Below are 14,395 nucleotides of genomic sequence, written 5' to 3' on the forward strand. Positions count from 1 at the left end.
ATGTTACTTGTAAGTTACTCATACGTCGAAACACGTCGAGGTAATGATTAGCGTACCTGAAACTTATTTCTAACCTATGAGTAACGTGCTTTGAACCTATGAGTAACGTGATTTGAACCTATGAGTAACGTATCTCCAACACATATTGACGTATTTGACGTCTTCAGGACGACCACAGAACTTACTGAACGTGTTTCTAACTTACAGCTACCGTATAATGGCGTATTGGTGGCAGCGTTTAGGGGAATTGGTATATAAAAATGGGCTTCACAGGAGGAACCCGTCAGTGTTCCAGACTCCATGGTTTTTTTGTTTGTTTGTTTTTTGTTTTTTTCTTCGGCATGACGGTGATGTTGACACTTCGATTTCTAGTGCGGTTATAATATAATATAATTAATAGGCTGCTGATCAACGATTTAAATCATAACCGCACTAGAAATTGAAGTGTCAACATCACCGTCATACCGAAGAAAGAAAAAAAAAAAACCATGGAGTCTGGAACACTGACGGGTTCCTCCTGTGAAGCCCATTTTTATATACGAATTCCCCTAAACGCTGCCAATACGCCATTATTCGGTAGGTGTAAGTTAGAAACACGTTCAGTAAGTTCTGTGGTCATCCGAAAGACGTCAAATACGTCTACATACGTCAATATGCGTTGGAGATACGTTACACATAGGTTCAAAGCACGTTACACATAGGTTAGAAATAAGTTTTGGGTACACTAAACATTACCTCAACGTGTTTCGACGTATGAGTAACTTACAAGTAACGTGTGTCGACGTGTGTCAATGATCGCATAATGTGCCCACAACTTATGGCCAGTATATGTGGAACGTGTGAGTCATACGCTGGCATACATCGAAAAATTTTGAGCATGCTTAAAATTTGTCGACGAGCTCGGCGTACTACGACGTATGCCAGTTTGCTTCAGCATGCTCTTAACGTATACAAAACTTACCCATAACGTATTCGGCGTGTGCCAGCGTTTTAGACAAATTTTTCATACGTCGGCATACGCTAGCTAAATCGTCAAGGTGTGACAGGGCCTGAAGGAAAGGTAACTATAGTGCATCACATCCCTCATGACACCCTCCCCAGCTTCCCATAAAATCAACTATTATGCCTCATCCACCTTTTGCCACCCACTCAACTCCGTGCGGAGCACAGGTACATGCTAGTGTAAGTAATTTCTGATACGTTATTTCAGTAGTTGATATTAAATAGCTGGTGGTTACAAAATATTGTCTGATTTGTATTATTACCAGAGTTGGTGTCAAAGCCACCCAATGCTTGCCTGTTTATACATTTATCGTTTTTAAAAGACGAGTGTAATAATTAATAAGTTTTATCAAGCATTGCAGGGAAGTATAATTATAAAGCAATATATGTTTTTTTTATATTGTAATCAGTAACAAGAGCGCAAGTGAGTACAATATATGCCCTAACAAGAAGGTATATACAGAATTGTGCTACTACATGGAAAACAGCATCCTGGTTGCCATGACAACCATTTTAGATGACGAACGTATGTCGCGACACACCGTCTTCACAGTCTGTACCTATGTACCAAATATGAAACATGAAAGTTGAAAACTTTGGGAGTTAGAGTGTGGACAGGAACGGATGGAAAACAGCATCCTGGTTGCCATGACAACCATTTTAGATGACGAACGTATGTCGCGACATACCGTCTCCACAGTCTGTACCTATGTACCAAATATGAAACGTGAAAGTTGAAAACTTTGGGAGTTAGAGTGGGGACAGGAACGGATGGAAACAGCATCCTGGTTACCATGGCAACCACTTTAGATGACGAACGTATGTTGCGACACACCGTCTCCACAGTCTGTACCTATGTACCAAATATGAAACGTGAAAGTTGAAAACTTTGGGAGTTAGAGTGCGGACAGGAACGGATGGAAAACAGCATCGCGGTTGCCATGGCAACCACTTTAGATGACGAAGGTATGTCGTGACACACCGTCTCCAGAGTCTGTATCTATCTACCAAATATGAAACGTGAAAGTTGAAAACTTTCGGAGTTAGAGTGCGGACAGGAATGGATGGAGAGACAGACAGACAGACGGACGGATGACCGGTATCACATAATATGCCCTGATATATATATATATATATATATATATATATATATATATATATATATATATATATATATATATATATATATATATATATATATATATATATATATCGGGCGTATAAAAATAGTGTGGTAGATAAAAACATTAGAAAGGAAACTAAAGGGGGAGCACTCGGGAGAGTGCAAATCCTCCGCCACCAATACTGCTGGGTCACTCAAGTGAACCTTATATCTTATTCATTAAGTATGATGTCAACAGTGCTGACAGAGTTAGAGTTCTTTTCTCCAACATTTTTTTTTTGGGGGGGGGGTTGGAAATCACTTAAAACATGCAGAAATGCAAAAAAAAAATTTATCTAACAATTTTTTTTTGGGGGGGGGGACCAAGTCCAAAATCTAATGGCATGATCCTTGGACCATACCTAACCCCCCCACCAAGTTTCGTCGAAATCCGTCGAGGAGTTTTTCCGTAATACAAAAAAAATTAACATTTTCACGCTCACGCTCACGCCGGGGGTATCGCTATAGCTCTCTGTTCTTCGAACAGGCGAGCTAAAAATACATTATATCCCTTGTTTTATCGACAGAATGAGATAGGCTAGATCACTTTTCTAATGTGCTGCTTTCTAACGCGCACAGTTCTGAGTTGTTTCCTCGAAACTTGTCTTGTTGCTATTCCATCGCAGATTTAATTAAATATTTTTTTAAATAGCATTTTAGAAATCTGAAAAAAAAAATCATAACATTTTCACCATAGAAAGTCACATCGACATATATAATACATAGAAAACTAGAACGGGCACTCAGTGGAGCACATACCTTCGCCAACGCTACATTCCCCCCCCCCCCCAGAAACCGTTGAATGTGAGGGTATTTAATCCCCATACCACATCTGCCATCTCATATGTGTTATGATGGCTTAAAAACATTAAATTTCCTGCTGTTTGACACTGATTCATGTACATTGTACAATTTCTGTATGAACTCCCTGACCTTTTTGGGTGTCGGTGTCAAGTCAATCTGATGACAACTGGTCACATTATAAGAAATCAAATATTACACATCACAGGATAGGGAATTGAATTCTAAACATTTTGAATCTACTTACATGCAAATTGTATAAGAATTGACGCGTTATGATAATGAAGGTCGTTGACCCCCCTGACCTTTGACCCAAACCGCTAACAAAGGTAATGACGTCATTGTGTCATATCATATATCACAAGATTGGGCATTGAATTCACAACATTTTGGCATTGGTTGCATGCAAATTGGATAAAAATCGACCGCACTATGGCAAAATGACGATTTTGACCTTTTCATGACCTCGACCTTGACCTTTGTACTCTTAATTTTCTAATTGGTATTAGAGTGTGGGGAACAGAACAGTCAACATTTTCGTGTTGGTTTCATGCAAATCGGATAAGAATCGACCGTGTTGTGACTAAAACCGCACATTTTGCAATGTCGTGACCCCCCACCCCACCTGACCTTTGACTCCCAACCGCTAATAAGGGTTATTACGTCATTGTGTCATGTCACATATCACAAGATGGGGCATTGCATTCTGAACATTTTGGCATTAGTTGCATACAAATTGACCGCGCTATGGTAAAAAGACGATTTTGACCTTTTCATGACCTTGACCTTTGACCCGATCGCTCCCAAAATCTAATCAAATGGTCCTCGGATAATAACCAATCATCCCTCCAAATTTGCTGCGATTCAGTTCAATACTTTTTGAGTTATGCGAATAACAAACAAACAAACAAACAAACAAACACACATATTCACAAATAAATAAATAAATAAATTAATACACAGCGATCAAAACATAACCTTCGCAACAAAGTTTGCGAAGGTAACCCGCACTTGGAAATATCCACAGGAGCGTGTGTGGCATTACACCGGATGTTTGTCATGGAAACAAATATCATGTATCTGTCAGCAAAGTGACGAACGAAGATTTTCCACAAACTCGACATTTAGACAAGATCTTCACTTGAAATTAACTTGTGGCAGCAGTCAGGTTAAAAAAAGTGACGCTGGTTGCTCAACAAAACAAGCAACAACGATAATACAATAACAGTGAAATGAAAGAAAACAGGCTTATATTACCTTTACCTCACGATTATACAGTTATTATCAGCTTTCGTCGAGATTATGTCACCAACAAACCCGGCGACATAACACGAGTAAGCGTCCATACTCGTGAAGGCTTTCAGGCTGGCTTGGGTGTGAGGACTCGGCGTTTCAACAAGGTAAACAAAGATGTCGGGGAAAACGGTTTGAGGCCAAAATTTCCTTTCTGTTGTCCATTTATCCTTTGAAATAATATAAGGATCTTCACTAAGACCACACAGCTTCAGTTTTTTGCAGTACCTCTTCTTAGAAATATCATCTAATCCATGGAAATAGCCCAGAAGTTCGCGTGATACACGTGTCTGGTCGCCATGATTTTTTTGCCACTCAATATGGCGGAGCCTTACCTTCCACTGTGACGTCACTCGCATAGTGCATCTATCTATAATTCCAGCAATCTGTGTGTGTGTGTGTGTGTGTGTGTGTGTGTGTGTGTGTGTGTGTGTGTGTGTGTGTGTGTGACCGCTGTTTCTCGACAACCACTGGTCCGATCTAATTGAAACTTGCCAGGTATATTCCTAGGGACCTGAGGATGTGCCTTTTCAAGGTTTGATATTAATCGGACAAGTGCTTCCCAAGTTATGGCCATTTATTTACCAAACCAATGGGAAGACACGTTGTTGCGTGGGCGTGGCCGATGGGGAAGGGAAGCTTAGTCGCGTTCCCCATTACGGGTTACAACGTACAGGCTTCCGGAGAGTGATGACTTCGTGTATTCTAATAATTTCTCGATTTCTTATGCGCATTTATAGATAAACACAATGGCCCAAGTTATGATCATTTTCATATTAGACGGTGTATAAATTTCGGTAACATCAGAGTGCTGGTGTGCTCCGAACCAGGAAGTGAATTTTTTCTCTCTCTCCTCTTCTCTTTTTGTTTTTCCTTGCCACGACATTGCGAAAAGGTAAAATATGTTGGCGCTAATTGAATAATTGGGTATTAAAAATAAATTGCGAATAATCGTAACTGCGAATAATATCGAACTTCCGGGTCACGCACATACGGGCACATGAGAGCGAAGAAACGGCCTGTGTGGTTTATTTATTTATTTATTATTATTATTATTATTATTATTATTATTATTATCATTATTTTTTTTATGGGCACGTACTAGTAGGGTCAATTCCCTTACCTCTCCAGCATCAGTCTTATTCTTCTTCATCCTCCTCCCAAAGCGTTTGGTATGTTAGCCATCTTCCAGTTCCTATAGCAAGTACTTTCTCCGTGCCTTCAACAACAATGCCTTCCACCCATCCCATGATCTTTATTTCCATACAAGTAAATACAACCCGTCGCTTCGTTGTTGGAGATATTAAGGGGGTGGGGAAAGAGGAGGGAGAGGAGGGGGAGAGAGAGGAAAATAGGATTCCAGCAGAGTGAAGGGAGAGGGGAGAGGAGAAAGAGGAGGCAGGGAGAGGAGAGGACAGAGGGAGGAGGAGGGGAAGTGAGAAAGGGGGAAAGAGAGGAGGCAGGGAGAGGTGAGGGGGAGGAGGAAAAAAATAATAAAGAGAAATGTGAGGGGTGGAGGTTGTGGTCAGCAAATACAATGATGATATGTTTTGCTTAAAGAACGAACACACACACAAAAAAAACTCATGTCAGAACAGCTGAACACACAATGACACAACAGAGTTTATAAAGTAATCCGCTGCCACATCTGCAAAAACTTTGATATCCCAGCTTCAGAGAATTTGTGGTAAAATTAACCCAAAGCAATCACTGAAAACATTGAAGTTCCACTCACGTGTACACGACCTCATGATCCCATCGAGCGTGAACATCGAAAACAAAGCATTGTGACCAGATATCATTTTAGTTACAAAAGAAGAGAAGAAGGCATTGCTAATTGAGGTGTGAATAGCAGTGATTTTGGACTAACGATGCAGAAATCAAGGAAATGATCAAAAGCAAGACCTCCAGAATGAAGTGAAAAGATCCTGGAAGCTGAAGAATGCCAAAGCTGTACCAGTGATGATGAAGAACCTCATGGGAATGATGATAGAGAACCTCACAGATATAGTAAAAACCATCCCTTGGAATATTACTACAAACGAACTACAGTTGGAAGCTGTCTGTGGCTCAGTGACAATCATGAAGAGAGCCCTCGGCACAAAACTTCGAGAACAGAAAAACTTCACAGCCTGGTTCATGGATTGTGACCCCCTTACTGAAATAAAGGTGGATATCTTGAGCCCACCCTTGGAGGACTCCATTCCACATTCAGAAACCTGCATATGTAGATACCAATCAACGACACACACATATGGAGGTGAATACTTCGAGACCTGGTAGGTCTCCGTTTGACCTCCTGAAGAGCACCCACCACATGTGGAGATGGCAGGCAACAACAGCAACTTGCCCATATGCACACACACACACACACACACACACACACACACACACACACACACACACACACACACACACACACACACACACACACACACACACACACACACACACACACACACACACACACACACACACACACACTTTGAGACCTGGGGCGGGAGCATTTAAAACCCACGCCATCTTCCTGGCAAAGGTCTGCCTGCCTGCCTGCCTGCATGCTTGTACATGCAGCAACCTTAGCACCTGACCAGTTGGCTCACTCCGAATCTGATTTGTACATGCTACAGTCCCCTCAACAGAGAGGGAGGGTGGGGGACCAGGGGGCGGGTTGGAAGGGAGAGAGAGGTGAGAGAGATGGGAGAGAGATGGGATAGGGTTGGGAGGGAGAGCGGTGAGGGATTCCAGCAGATGTGAAGCCAAGTTTATCATCCATCCATGAGATGACACACACAATGATGAATCACTGTGTGTGTCATGTGTGAAACATGGGGATGACAGTTAATAGCTCCGTCGGGATTCAAATCTAAGCTACACGGGGTGAGCATGCGTATCTCTCGGCTTTCCCACCATGGTGCGGCGATTCATTATTTCATAACTGCAAAGATTTTTTCTCATTGTCATCATTTAATTTATTTTGCCTTCCTACCTCTGGGACAGAACTGCGGTTTCACCATTGAAACTTGAAGAACGCGCACCAAGTGGCTTCACCAAGCAGTCCACAAAACGGTTTAAGAAACTTTTAAAAGTGAAACGTTTAATTAACCTCCACCATCTTCGAAGATGGATGGAGGTTACTGTTTTCACCCCTTTCTGTTTGTTTGTTTGTTTGTTTGTTTGCTTGTTTGTGAACAGTATTACGGAAAAACTCCTCGACGGATTTCGACGAAACTTGGTGGGGGGAGGGTTAGGTATGGTCCAAGGATCATGCCATTAAATTTTGGACTTGGTTCCCCCCCCCCAAAAAAAAAAATTGTTAGAGAATTTTTTTTTTTGCATTTCTGCATGTTTTAAGTGATTTCCAACCCCCCCCAAAAAATTGTTACCCCCCCCAAAAGAAATTTAGAGAAAAATTTTTTTTTTTGCATTTCTACGTTTTAAGTGGTTTCGACCCCCTCCCCCCAAAAATTGTAAGAGGAAAATTTTTTTTTTGCATTTCTACATGTTTTAAGTGATTTCCACCCCCCCCGCCAAAAATATTGTTACCCCCTCCCAAAAAGAAAAAAAAATAATTTTGCATTTCTACATGTTTAAAGTGATTTCCAACCTCCCCCCCCCAAAAAAAATTGTTAGATAAAAAAATTTTTTGGGGGGGATTTCTACATGTTTTAAGTGATTTCCAACCCCCTCTCCCAAAAAATAATTGTTAGAGAAAAAAACATTTTTTGCAACTTTTTTTTCAACAAAATTTTGATTTCTTTTTTTGCATTTCTACATGTTTTAAGTGATTTCCAACCCCCCCCCTCAAAAAAATGTTGGAGAAAAGAACTATAACTGTCTGCACTGTTGACATATTTAATGAATAAGATACAAGGTTCACTTGAGTGACCCAGCAGTATTGGCGGCGGAGGTTTTGCACTCTCCCGAGTGCTCCCCCTCTAGTTTTTATTTGTATTTATCAATGCCGAAGTGACAGGTCTTATAATAGAATAACAAAAAGGGGAAACATTGTGGAAAATATAATTTCACATTTTCAACATGCCAACCACCACCTGTTCCACCACAGAACAACATGTGGCCAACGCAGGTGAGTAGCCCTGAACTTCGTTCAAGTCAATCGACATACAGTATTCAGTGACAGTGCCAATATTGCAGAACGTTTGCCAAGTGGCTAAAGCACTCCAATGAAACTGTTGATAAGAAACAGCTCGTTTGGCACACAATTGGCAATCACTGAACAGTCATGTTAAACATACACCTCCCAGAGACGCCCAAGATGTCAAATATAAATTGAACAAATGAACACTTTTTTTAGGAGTCGGAACTGCTTGTAAGTTCGATTCTGGAGCTTAAATTTTGTAATTAATTGAAGCAAAGACCACTGATGTCTCCGGGCATTTTTAAGAATTGCAATGGACCCAGCGATTGGGAGCTCTGATGAACAGGCATTCGATAATGAGTGAGGAAAGCTAAAAAAATAAACTTCATTGTTAACAAATCATTGTGGCCTATTCCAAATGAAGGCATGGTTGAGCAGGCCAAAAAAACTTGGTGGCTTCAGACCCCAGCAAGGTCACCCAAGATACGCCTTCAGAGCCCATAGAGAGCGGTGACCGAGGATGTGCCTGATGAAGGATATAATTAAATAAGACCGTTAATTATCATCAAATGGGGTGTTTTCATTCACCCAAACACCCAATTTTCACTCTTGCACTTCTTTGGAGTTTTCTTAGTATGCATGCAAAGTTTCAAACCGCTTGGTTTCATTGTTTTGGAGTTATGGAGGAGAGACGCACACACACACACACACACACACACACACACACACACACACACACACACACACACACACACACACACACACACACACACACACACACACACACACACACACACACACACACACTTATTAGTATAGATAGATGTCCAGTTTTGGAATTTTAAGCAGTCCAGTTTGCAGAGGTTGTCTGTGCACAACAATGAAATCTCCTTCACCTTGTTTTACAGTCAAACCCCTTTGTGTCAGTTCCCTACCCCACATCTACAAGCCCTCATCCTTCCAACCCCACACCTCCTACATGTCCCATCTTCAGCATCCCTCCACTTCATGTCCACCCTTCCTACATCCACCCTCACCACACTCTCTCCAAGCTTCCCCTTCACACCACCCTCTCCGAGCTTCCCTCTCAAAGGTTACCACCAATCCACCCCCTCAATAATTCCTGCTCTTGGAATTATTCCCCCGAGTCTTTCCCTCTCCCTGTCCTCTCTCAGCTTTCCACTCATCCCACCACTCTCGGTTCCCTCCTCCCCGTCCCACCCCTCTCAGTTTTCCCTTTGTGCTAACCCCTACTATCTCCCCACCTCTCCTGCCACGTCCCATCTTCCCCCTCCACCCCGCACCTTCCCAGCCCCCCCCCCCCGTCCCTCACCCTCCAAGCCTCCCACCTGTCCCAGATCCTCCCAATGTCTTTGCCCCTGTCCCTCACTGTGTGGACCTCAAACATCCAAGGCCTCCACTCCAACCTGATTGATCTCTAAATCCATGCTGCTGCCGACAGCTAAGACATCAGATGCTTAACAGAATCCTTCCTCCCACAAGATGGCCCTGACGCCTTAATGTCTCTCCCTGACGCCTTCATGTCTCTCCCTGACTATTGTCTCCTCCAATTTTACCAGAACCCTGTCCTGGTGGCAGAAGTGCTCTTTACATCAATAACACATACAAAGCTTTCGTCCGCAGCCTGATGGAGTATTGTTCTCCCCTCTGGGCTGGTGCTCCCTCCTCTCACCTTTCTCGGCTTCACGCTGTGGAAACCAAGACATTTAGGATCATTGGCATCTCCCGCGATGAGGCTGAGTCTTTGGGCCTCTCACTCTCTCACCGCAGGCAGGTCGGTGGTCTTTCTGTCTTCTACCATCTCCTCTCTGGTCTCTCACCCCCCCTCGCTCTGTCTGAGATACAGTATGTCCCCTGTCTATATTTCCACAGGGTGCTCAAGGTCCACCAACAACCCCCTTCTGGTAAAACTACCAAAATCACGAATCACTGCTCACCCTCACTCTTTCATTCCTCTTTTTTCCCACCTTTGGAACAAACTCCCACACTCTCTTCAATCCCACTCTTCCCTCGAGGCCTTCAAAACAGCTGTTCACCACCACCTCTTATCTTCCCCCTTTCAAAACAATGATCTTTTCTACCCTCGTTAATCCACCCCAAACCCACCTCCATCAAATTCCCTTCTTTCCTTCTTGAAAGTCCCTGTCATGTAAGGACCTGAAAGTCCCTGTAGTGTCCATCTTGTTTACCCTGTGTACCTTGCCCCATCCCTTTCCCTTCCACAGATCTTCCAATGTCTGTTCCCCACTGTTTTGTCCTTCTCTCCCCACCCCTTTTATCTCCTGCTCCCATTGTTGTACGTTTTGTATCAGCTCTCATGCATGCCTCGACATTTTATGCAAAAAGAAAAAGCAACTCTATTTATCACTGCCCTTGTACTGATCTTACACCTCCCAACCCCCAGGAGTACCTTTGGCTGTGACTTCATCTCCACTCCCACCTCTTTTTACCTCCGCCACCGAAGGTGAAGGAGGTTATGTTTTCACCCCTTCGTCTGTTTGTTTGTTTGTTTGTTTGTCTGTTTGTGTTCAGGATATTTCAAAAAGTTGTGGACAGATCCGGATGAAATTTTGTGGACAGGTTCAGTTCATTGTGTGACAATGACGAACTAATTAGATTTTGGTGAAGATCCGAATCCGGATCCAGATCCGACTACTAGAATTTTAAAAGTGATTCTTCACCATTGAGGGATAGGGCTAAAAACGATATATAGCACGATATCTCAAAAAGTTGTGGACAGATTCGGACAAACCTTGTTGAACAGGTCGGGTGTGTCGCAACGACGAATTGATTCAACTTTGGTGAAGATCCGAATCTGGATCTGGATACGAGAATTATTTAATTTTTAAAGTAATTCTTCGCCATTGAGAGATAGGGCCAAAAACTATTTAGTACTGTATAATATATTCCAAAAAGGTATTCAGCCCGATATGTTCTCGTGGATCAGGCATTACGTGGCGGAGGTATGTGCTCCACCGAGTACCCTTCTAGTTTTGTTTTGTGTTGTACCATCCTCCAAACAGTGATGACTCCATCCATCCATCTATCTATATATATATATATATATATATATATATATATATATATCTCTCTCTCTCTCTCTCTCTCTCTCTCTCTCTCTCTCTCTCTCTCTCTCTCTCTCTCTCTCTCTCTCTCTCTCTCTCTCTCTCTCTCTCTCTCTCTCTCTCTCTCTCTCTCTCTCTCTCTCTCTCTCTCTCTCTCTCTCTCTCTCTCTCTCTCTCTCTCTCTCTCTCTCTCTCTCTCTCTCTCTCTCTCTCTCTCTCTCTCTCTCTCTCTCTCTCTCTCTCTCTCTCTCTCTCTCTCTCTCTCTCTCTCTCTCTCTCTCTCTCTCTCTCTCTCTCTCTCTCTCTCTCTCTCTCTCTCTCTCTCTCTCTCTCTCTCTCTCTCTCTCTCTCTCTCTCTCTCTCTCTCTCTCTCTCTCTCTCTCTCTCTCTCTCTCTCTCTCTCTCTCTCTCTCTCTCTCTCTCTCTCTCTCTCTCTCTCTCTCTCTCTCTCTCTCTCTCTCTCTCTCTCTCTCTCTCTCTCTCTCTCTCTCTCTCTCTCTCTCTCTCTCTCTCTCTCTCTCTCTCTCTCTCTCTCTCTCTCTCCCCGGACCAATTTTTAACCACTGATCCCAACTCTCTCTTCCTCATATGTGGTGATTTCACGTATCACCATGCCAATTAGCTGGGTGTTGGTCCCTCTCACCACCCATGGCACTTCAGCAAAAGACTTCTGTTCTTCTTTGTTCGAATGCAGCACAAAGCTGCGAGGTAGCATAATTGGCTGAGGACATGGCTGTGCCACTGATGCAATGCCCTCCACTGGTTAGGGCAGAAATTTGGAATTTGGCCATTGTGCCAGTGATAGCCAAATAACTCTTTTCGAAGGACACCATCCCTCCTTTTCTCCAACAACCTCATCTCAGATCATTAATTTGGATTGAGACCAGGTCACGCTCCACCTTGGACATGCTGCTTCTACGAACCCAACAATGGATGGAGGCCCTCATTATCAGAAATGAGATCAGAGCTGTCTCTCTGGACATATCTCAAGCTTTTGATACAGTCTGTCATTCCACCTTGCTCTCCAAACTATCTACATGTGGCATTCAAGGCCAACTCCACAAATGGCTCATGGACTTCTCCCATTCTCCGAGCCAACATGTGGCTCTCATCGGAATCCTTTCATCCCCTCTTCCTGTGCAGGCTGGAGTTCCTCAAGGTAGCGTTCTGGGCCCAGTCCAATTCCTGATCTTCAACAATGACCTCTTAACTCTCTGGAACATCCCATTTACCTATTTCCTGATGACCCCACCCTCTGCCATGAGATCTCTCATCCTTCAACCATGCAGGCTACAGCCTCCTCCCTCTCATCAGACCTTGACAAAATCACAAGCTCGTCAAAAACTTGGAATACGTCTTTCAATCCAGACGCTCTCCATCGTACAAGCTCCCTCCTTGGCACACCTGAACTCCGATCCACCTCCAAGGCCTTCATCCACAGCTTTATGGAACACTGCTCTCTGCTCTGGTCTGGCTCCCTTGCCTCACACATTGTTCAGCTTCATGCCATGGAAACCAAGGCCTTCAAGATCATTGGAATCTCTCACGGTGAAGATGAGTCGATCACTTTTCCATCGCAGACAGATCTATGGTCTCTCTGCCTTCTACATCCTCCTTTCTGGTCTTATACCCTCTGCTCCTTCCATGCCTTGTCCCACCCCCAGGTTTCTGCAGGACACAGAGAGTCCACCATCAATCATTTCTGGTGAGACTCCCTAAATGCAGGATCCTTGCTCACCTCCACTTATTTGTTCCTCTTTTTTCTCGCCTGTGGAACAAACTTACACATTCTCTTCAATCTCACTCTTCCCTCCAGGTCTTCAAGACATTGCTTCACCATTCCAGGTTCACCACCATCTCAGATCATCCCCATTCCAAAATCATGACATTTTTATCCCCCGCCGTGTGGCGGAAGGGGGATATTATTATCACACGGGTCGTCCATCCGGCTATCCGTCCGGCTGGCTGGCTTGGCGTCAACATTTATAGCTGTGAGTGCAAAAACTCATAAACTGTTTGCCATATCGATTTGAAATTTGGGTCACACATGTACCACCTGAAAAGGAAGAATCCTATTGATTTTGGGCGTGGTCAGATCCAAGATGGCCGACCAAAATGTTTTTTGTAATAAATGGAAAACCGCTTATTTGATTTCAATTATTTTTCAATGGCGGGGGATTCCCCATCTCTGATGGTATATTTTCTCTCCTTGTTAACACAACCCAATCCTTCCTCCTTCCAAATTTTCAGTTTTTCCTTCTGTATCCATCTTGTCCACCCCATGGACTCCCCATTCTTCCCCTCACCCATTGTTTGTCCAATTCTCCCACTATCTTGTCCTTCACCTCTGCTGTTGGTGTCTCCCCCCCCTCCCAACCCCTCTCCACTACATATGTTATCGTGTTATGTCTTGATGCATTCAGCTCACTAGCTCTTCCACGAGCTCTTGCTTAAGTATACTATATATATATATATATATATATATATATATATATATATATATATATATATATATATATATATATATATATATATATATATATATATATAGTTGCGGTTCTTGGAACCGCATGTATCCAACAAATAGTGGTCCCAAGACAGTTAATCCATTAATATACATGTAGATAGTCCCTTCCCTTTTGTCTTGAGGGACAACAGGGGCGTGCATTGCGAGGGTCTCATCGCTTGGTTTGCTTGCATCATTCCTTCTTCATTTAATTTCTAACGTCATTCCTATTCTTCTTTTCTGGTTATTCCTGAGATAAATCTGAGCCACGTGCACCCTTCTCTGTGAGATGGGTCCTCAGCGAAGGCCAAGCAGGCATTATGCTGGACACCCCTCCGTAGAAAGCACACACGACACCCACGCTGCACGAATGGTGTTTTTCACAACACAGGAAACACGCCCAGCACGACGCCCACACTGCACGGAACGCGTACTGAGGCCGGTAA

This window comes from Eptatretus burgeri, chromosome 10 (assembly GCF_056783735.1).
Source record: "Eptatretus burgeri isolate ZD-2024b chromosome 10, Ebu_testis_v1, whole genome shotgun sequence".
NCBI lineage: Eukaryota > Metazoa > Chordata > Myxini > Myxiniformes > Myxinidae > Eptatretus > Eptatretus burgeri.